The following is a 9,083-nucleotide window of genomic DNA, read 5'->3' on the forward strand; positions in this document are numbered from 1 at the left end:
CTTGCTTTTTTAGCTGAGGCTGGCTTTGAACTCTTGATCCTCCTGTCTCAGTCTCCCAAGGCGCTGGGATTACAGGCGTGTGCTGCTGCACCGGTCACTTCAAATCATCTTTAACAGTAAGTTACAAGGCCTTGTTTTGGAGGGAAAAAACTCAACTATAATTATAACCTTATGTTATATTAACTATTTACAACTATATGATCTCTGAGCTACCAGTAAAAAGTCAGGAATAAGGTCTAAGTGGCTTTGGAGCCCACTTTCTGAACTTATATGCTGCTCTGACAGAGAGCTAAGAAAATCCTGAAAATCATTAGGAAAAACCATAAGTGTATGTTTTCTTTTCCCTGTAGGAAATTCTGATGTATCCTTCTTTATGGAATCAGTTCCCAAGACCAAGGAACAGAAAGCCAAATCAAAAAGATAAAAGATTTCAGGCTGGGCAGAGCAAGCTGAGAGGCAATAGTATTAAGATGAGAGCCTATGAAACAGTTGGGATGATAAAAATAAGAGTAGGGTTGTTCCCTGAAGTACTAAGCCAGACTACCCCACCCATGAGAACTGAGGGTCCACTTTGTGATTTATAAAAGGTAGTTTTAGATCATTGTCCCAAGAGGTGGTATAGACTGGAAATATGCATCAATTTAGTATTGTAGGGTGTTATGCAAGGAAGATAGGAAATTATAAAGGTACTCCCTCATTTTTTTGAGAATGTGAATGAGGGAGGGTTTTTCCCATGTAGTGTCTCAGGTTTGTAGTCATAGGAGTGTTCAGGGCATTATCAGCAGAAGACTGTCTGGCTTACCACATGGCTTTGATAAAGTAATTATAATTTAAGATCTGACTCTCAACCTCACAGGAGGGACCATAAACCCAATGTGGTCTATATCCTGAGAGCAGATCTCTCAGGGGTCAGGTACATAGGAGTTTGATGGATAAGCAGAATGCTACCTTACTGACAAGTGAATCAGTGTCCTTATGCTGGCAAAAGGCACGTCATTTCCATACAAGAGAGTGGCATGGAAAGCCAAATTACTAGAAAGTTTTTGATGAACAGTTAATTATATTGAGATGATTACGTACTTATCACCCTGTCTGGGTGTGGGAGTCATATTTTCTCAGATTCAGGTCTTAGCTTCTTAGTAGTTGTGTGATCTCAGGTGACTCTAAGATGAATGAGGGCTGGGGAGATAACTCAGCTGGTAGAGTGCTTGCCTTGCAAGCACCAGGCTCTGAGTTCAATCCCCAATCCCCAGTACCGGAAAAAAAAAAAAAAAAAGAAAAGATGAATGATAATTATAGTTGACATAATAGTAAGGAATAAATGATCAAATACAAGTAAAGCTTCCAGCATAGCTCTTAGTACCAGTAATCATTTGATAAATGTAAACTATTGTTATTCTTTCATTTTGTGATTTTTTTACTTCCTCACTCCCAGCTCCACCTTCTAATGAATTTGATCTTTCTAGATTCATTATTAGAATCAGTTAAGTTTCTTGTTAGGTTTTTCCTTGGTCTTGGAACCAGGGAAAGGCATACTTTGTGCTGATCCTCATAACAATTCTATTTCCAAGATCTTCCTTGGCTCCTTTTATGTCCCATATAGCTTTCAGTAATTGTGATAATTTAGGTATTTTGTTGTTGTTGTTGTTATTGTTGTTTTTAATCCTTTAAGTCAACAAATGAAGGGGGAATATGTTAATTTTCTAAGTAACAATGAGCAAGAATCTTCACTTTGGAATAAGACCTAAAAACCTAAAGTTACACATAATCCTTCTCGTAATCCTGTTGTCTTTGTACCTATTAAGAACAGGTGAGACATGGTCCAGATCAGCAAATATTTATTTTCTTTTTGCAGTATTGGGGATTGAACACAGGGCCTCGTGAACACATTGAACACATGGGAGCCTGCTAGACAAGAGCTCTAGCTCTGAGCTACTCAGCCCCAGTTCAACAAATATTTATTGAGTACCTGCTATGTGTGTAGCCCCATTTTAGGTACTGGGATTCAAAGATGATTCAAGATGTGTTTCCTGCCCTCAAACTCAAAGCTAGTAAAACTAATTTTTAAAAAAATTAATATGTTAAAAAGGGGGGAATGATTAATGCAATTTTTTTTCTTGTGGTGCTGGGGATTGAACCCAGGGCCTTATGCACATGAGGCAAGTACTTTACCAACTGAGCCATATCCCAGCCAATGCAAACATTCTTATAACAGAAAGAAATGAACTCAGAAAAAGGAGCAAATCATTTTCCACTGGTATCTCATTTTAACTGAATCTAAAGGATTACGAAGGCAATAATAGGTAAGACAAGGTGTGTAATGTGAAAAGCTATGATCAAGGGCATAAAAGTATGGAAAGAAATCCCAGCGGCTCAGGAGACTGAGACAGGAAGATCACGAGTTCAAAGCCAGCCTCAGCAATGGCAAGGCACTAAGCAACTCAGTGAAACTCTGTCTCTAAATAAAATACAAAATAGGACTGAGGAGGTGGCTCAGTGGTTGAGTGCCCCTGAATTCAATCCCTGGTACCCACCCCCCCAAAAAAATAAAGTACATAAGAGTGTTATGAGGACAGCAAGTCCTCTTACACCATTGGCTTGGGGTAATAGCAATGCTAAACCTTATAAAATGTTTGGAGAGAGCTTTCACTCTCTACCAATGCTAATTGCCAAAACCAACCACTTTCTCTCATCATTTTAAAGATTTCCACATCATCTCTGTCCATGCTATAGGATTTTTTTTTCCTTATTGATGTCTGCTTTCTTCAGACCCCTGAGAAAGCCATTTTTGTTTTTTACGTCTCAGCTCAAATCATTGCTCTGTTAAAGTCTAAAAGACTTTAGGATTGGGGTTGTAGCTCACTGGTAGAGTGCTTGCCTAGTACATGTGAGGCATTGGGATCAATCCTTAGCACCACACAAAAATAAATAAAATAAAGGTACTGTGTCCATCTACAACTAAAAAAAAAAAGTTTATTAAGACTTTGTCTCATACTTAAGTTGGTTAAGTTTATTCTTTTTGCTTGTATCCATTTTCCAGGCATGCATGGATCACCTTTTAATAATCCATCTCATCTGTTCATTTTTCACTTTTCACATGTTCATATTTATGTCCACCTTTTTACTTTTTCCTTACGATGTTGGGTATTGAACTATTGAACCTAGGGCCTCATTCATGCTAGGCAAGCACTCTACCACTGAGCTACACTACCCACCCTTTGCATTTTATACTTTGATAAACAGAATCTCACTGAATTGCTAAGGTTGACCTCAATCTTGGTGAACCTCCTGCCTCAACCTGAGTAGCTGGGATTACGGGCATGGGCTACGTGCCTAGCTCATGTCTGTCCTTTCAAGTGATGTTCACAACTGTATTTAATAAGCCAGGCACAGTTTTGTTGTGAATTCAAGAAATGAAATGACTTGTTAATATCCTCCTGCAACTTCTTGGCAAAACCAGACTGAGTACTAAGAACTTTAGCTCCACTTTTAGCACCCTCTTCCATTGGAGCTCAAGCTCTTCACTCCATTAGTTATTTTTTTTTTTTTTTTTTTTTTTTTTTTTAAGCAGGGTCTCACTATGTTGCCTAGGCTAATCTTGAACTCTTAGGCTCAAGTGATCCCCCCGTCTCATCCTCCTTAGTCTGGGATTATAGGCCCATATCACCAAACCCAGAGCAATCTTTCTGTATTCATAGTAATTCTCTGGAGATGATACTTCAGTTCTGAGGTTGCCTTAGACGGGAAAGAGTGGTCTATCATGTGGATCCTGAGTCTCCCTGATCTCTGACTTCTCCCACTTTTCCAAATTGTTGTTGTTAGTAGTATTGAGAATTGAACCCAGGACTTCGAATATGCTAAGTACATGCTCTACCACTGAGCTATACCACTCAGCCCCTCAACTTCTCCAATTTTTATGTGATTTGTGAGAGGAAGGGATTTCTGCCCTAAACTTCGTTGGACAGTAATGCTTCAACCCAGAGGAAGGGCTTTTTTTTAAAACTCCTTTTAGATATGCATGACAGTATTTTTTGACATATTATACATACACAGAATATATCTTATTCTGATTAGGATACCATTCTTTTTTAAAATATATTTTTAGTTGGCAATGAACCTTTATTTTATTTATCATATGCGGTGCTGAGAATCGAACCCAGTGCCTTGTACGTGCTTAGGCAGTGCTCTGCCACTGAGCAACAACCTCAGCCCAGGATCCCATTCTTGTATTTGTACACGATGTGGATTTTCACTGGTTGTGTATTTGTATATGAACATAGGAAAGTTATGTCTTTCCTAATCCCATTCCCCCTCCCTTCCCTTCATTCCCCTTTGTCTAATCTAATGAACTTTTATATCCCCCTTCCCCACAAAGAATGGCTTTAATGGTAGAAATTTCAGATACCTTAGGCAGATAACAGAGTTATTTGAAGTAAAGACTTATTAATCCACAAGTATATTTTGTTTTGTTTTGTTTTGGCACTCGGGATTGAACCCATGGGTGCTGAGTCATATCCCCAGCCCAGGACCCAAGTATGCTCTAGGCTAGGAAATATGAGATAGATGATGCCCATAGAGGAAGGATTTTGAGTACAGGCTTTTCCCACTCTGAACATATGGTACTTTTCTGCTCAAAATGTGTTGGAATTGATTTTTTTAAGTATTTTTTTTAGTTGTTGATGGTCCTTTATTTTATTCATTTATTTATGTGTGGTGCTGAGAATTGAACCCAGTGTCTTATACATGTGCTCTACTACTGAGCCACACCCCAGCCCTGTAGTTTCTTTTGAGATTAAGACTAGGACATCAATTGAGAAGTTGGATATAAGCGCCCAGACCTAGACAGATTTTGGAAGAGTACTTTTTTTTTTTTTTTTTTTTTTTTTGTGGTATTAGGGATTGAATCCAGGGCCTCAAGCATGTCAAGCAAGCACTCTGTCACTGAGCCATATGCCCAGCCCCTAGACAGATTTTAGGTAATCAGCAAAAGACATTTATTGATCACCTACTATGTATCTGTCCTTGGGTGCTGGGTATGGTAAAGGGAGATGCAGTCTTGTCAAATAGAGAATTGTCTGGATCTCTACCGGACCGCCTGAATTTGAACCTCATGAAAGTTCTCTGGTGAATCTTAGAACTGGGCAAGATAGAAAGACCTAAGCTGATTTTATTTATAAAAAATATCCAGAGCTAGGGATGTAGCTCAGTGATAGAGCACTTGCTTATCATATGCAAGGCTCTGGTTTCAATCCCCAGTACCACCAAAAAATAAAAAAAGAAAGAAAGAAAGAAAAGAAAAAAAAATACACCCCTCCCCATATATACCCCCCCATGTGTGTGTGTGTGTGTGTGTGTGTGTGTGTGTTTGTGTGTGTGTAGGCAAATATAGAGAGACAGAAAGTAGATTAGTGCTTGCCTTGTACTGGGGATGGGGGAGACATAGGGACTTTACAGATAATAATAGCTAAGGAATGGAGTGGTTTTTTGGGTTGACGAAAATATTTTAAAATTGTGGTGATGGTTACACAACTCTGAATATACTAAAAGTCATTGAATTTTATGTTTTAATTGGTTAAACTGTATGATATATGGACTCTCAATAAACTGTTATATATAACATAGAACAAGTTCCACAGGAACTCCCACAGTTTTATGACTTGGGTACCTAGGTAGTTGATGACTCCAAGACCATTATCTTCCCCGGACCTGGGAAGTACTTGTTATCTAGTAGAATAGTGAGCAAAACTTTTGGATGTACCAGAGATTATAAAGTAAATATGAAGTTGTAGTGGGGTGTGTGATTATTATTATACCAGGGCAATTGCAGTTTCTTGTAACAGAAGCAAATGGAGGTGCAACTTCTAAAGTAATGGGGATATGGAGAAATAGACAGAGCTTAGAAATATTTAGTGCATTTATCTAAGAGGCTATGATGAGGGGATTGAGGAAGGAGTCAAGGATGAGGTCCAAGTTTTATGACTTGGGTATTCAGGTAATTATTGACCCCAAGAGTACTGGAGGAGAAATGATGTTTGAGATGTTAAGTTTGATTTTGAACATCTTGAGTTTGAAATGCCTCAGATGTTCAAAAAGTGTCCAGTCAGCAATTGGATGCAGGGGTCTGTGAGGTGAGAGCTATGTAATGATTGACACACAGCCTCAGCATGGATGGGACCCAGAGGAATGGATATGATAGTCCAGGGAATGTGTTTCAAGAAAGAGGAGAAAGCCAGGTGCAGTAGTACATGTCTGTAATCCCAGTGACTCAGGCTGAAGCAGGAGAATCACCAAGTTTGACGCCAGTCTCAGCAACTTGGTGAGCCCTGGGTTCAATACAATATGTCTCCTCCCCACAAAAAAAAAAAAAAAAAAAAAAAAAAAAAAGGGAGAAAGAAAGGGCCTATAGTGGAGCTCTGTGGAACAACATTTAAGGGGATACCTGAGGAGGAAAAGGCCATAAGGAGACTCAAAGGTGTCAGTATTTACTGAGTCCACATGCCTTGAGTGTATGGCAAGTTCAGAGACAATGGAGATTCGACCTTTGGTGTTAGATTTGGACTACTAGTGGCCATCACCTGATCATAAACTTCTGGAACCAGTGGCCTCTTTCTTGTAGGTTCTAGGTGATAGATGATGCTTCCTGAGTGGTTTATATGAGGTACTGGAGTCTTCCCAAGTTCACCCTCCCATATCAGGCCAGAAAAGGCAAGCCCAGCGGCCAAGTCAAGAGCTTCTGTCCACCTGGATGGATCCTCTAAATAAGGCACTCCAGGGCTATCTGGGGGGAGGAAAAGAAGGGAGGAAGCATGTCATATGTCTGGAGTTCAGCAAATTGTACCCACACACCAGGCACAGAAACACACAAGGAAGGCACCCCCGCTTTGTGGGCGAGACAAAGAAGCAGTCCTTTTCCCACGTGCCAGCCCATCTGCTTCTTTGCCTTCACAAACATGCTTTTTTTTCTTTCTTCTTTTTTTAGTTCTCTGCAGCTTTGAATAACATGAGGAAGAAGAGTGGGAGACAAGAGGAAAGGTAAGGTTGAAAGAAGGCAAGAGGAAAGGAGGGGAGTAGGAGGAGACTCCAGCAATACCAATACAATAAATTGTATCCTGGACCACCTCTGCCTGGCCCTGTTTTTGCACTGCGTGTATATCAACTTCCTCCTTGCAGAACCCTGAACTTGATGGCTAAGGCGTGGCTGTGGCCTGAGTGGATTCAAATGATGGGATACTTCTCGATGTGTCACAGTCTCGGAGGCCCACTTCTTTTGTCTCCTTGCTAGGGCTGACACAGACTCCACAGGACAGCTGGGAACAGGCTTTCCCTGCCCTGGCACCTGTGACTCTTGATAATGTCATCAACCTCCCATCACCTGGGGCAGCAGGCTCCCAGTTGTCTTGAGTCGAAGGCAGCAGAAATAAGTGTGCATGACAGCAGGGTGGGAAGTGGAAAACTGTAGGGCAGCTTTTCCCTGTGTGAAGTCCTGTGGGAGGCACTCAAGGGGATGGAGGACGCAGGGGAAGTTGGAGGTAGGATGACAGGGGTATTCCCTGTCCTTCAACATCTCACAGATCAAAGCCTAGGTCTGAGCAAAGGAGGCCTGACTTCAAGTCACAGATGAATAGGGGTTGAATGGTTGTTCTGGGGTTGATCCATGCTACCCTGAGCCAGGAAGACTTGCAAAGACCTCAGGGTCTGTGCCCTGTTTGTCTTGACCTTTACAGTTCTTCACATGGCTATGCTTACAGTAATCTAATTCTAGCTCCTGCCTACCTAGACTTTCACACCCACCTTCAACCAGAGCTGAGGACTAGGCTCTAGCCTCTCGACTTCTCTTATAGAGGGGTTCTTTTCCTTCCTAGCATTGGACAGCAGGGATTTTTCAGCAACAGTTCCAGTTGATTTCTGGCTGACATAATGACATTTTTCCATCCTCCAATTTTGGCCCAGGCCCTGCCCTGTCCTGTTCTGTGGATTGAGCTGTGAGCTCATGCTGGCTCAATGATTTCATCTATATTTCCCCAGCAAATACTGGTCAGCCAGTATTTGCTCCCTTTATTCCTTTTTTTTTTTTTTTTTTTTTTTTTTTTTTAAAGAACTCCCCCCATACCTTTATTATTTATTTATTTAATATTTTAGTTGTAGATGAACACAATACCTTTATTTTATTTATTTATTTTTACATGGTGCTGAGGATTAAACCCAGTGCCTCACATATGCTAGGTAAGTGGTCCGCCACTGAGCCACAACCCCAACCCTTTATTTATTTTTAATGTGGTGCTGATGATTGAATCCAGTGCCTCACACATGCTAGGCAAGCACTCTGCCACTGAGCCACAACCCCAGACTCCTTTACTCCTTTTTTTTTGATGCCAGTGGACAGTCCTGCCATATCAGTAGGCCTCTTATGAGGCTTCAAGCCTGAGAGGCTCCTAGTCTTGCTTCAGGAACTGTTGCCCTCCTGCAAAGAGCCTGTGGGACAAAAACTGTAATTAGCTTTAGACACTGACTTGGTCTCTATGGCTTGATTGTCTTATCTACCCCGTGTCACCCCAACTGACTACTAAAAAAACTGAACTACCCTATCCCATCCATGTCACCCTTCATAGTTAGAGGGAGCAGAGCTGTGCCAATGTATGAGGACTGTTGTCTGCCTGCCCCCACCCGTACTGGCCTAAAGTGAGCCACCTGCATTTATACGCAGGTGTTTCCTGTGCTCCTTCCTGTTGCCGTTTTTCGCCCCCCTGCTCAATGTGGCTTCCCCAGGTGATTAGGGCCCCAGCCAAACCTCTTCACACAGTTCTAAAGCACTGGGGGGTAGGGCTCCTTAGGGATCTGGGTCAACCTTTACATCCCCATATAACTATTGGCACCTCATTGGCTCTTTCGGAGTGCAGGCACATATGTACTTCCTGTGACGCTTCTATGCACATGTCACATTAATGTGCTACTACCACAGGCACTGGTACACCAGAGGGCTCAGGGAGTGGGAGAGGCCGGGTGCATGCACTGTCTCCCTTGCCGTGGATAGTGAAAGTTCTGGAAGGAAAGGGGAAGGAAGGATAGAATATATTTCTCTAGTT

This window comes from Sciurus vulgaris (assembly GCF_902686455.1).
Source record: "Sciurus vulgaris genome assembly, chromosome: 17".
Lineage (NCBI taxonomy): Eukaryota > Metazoa > Chordata > Mammalia > Rodentia > Sciuridae > Sciurus > Sciurus vulgaris.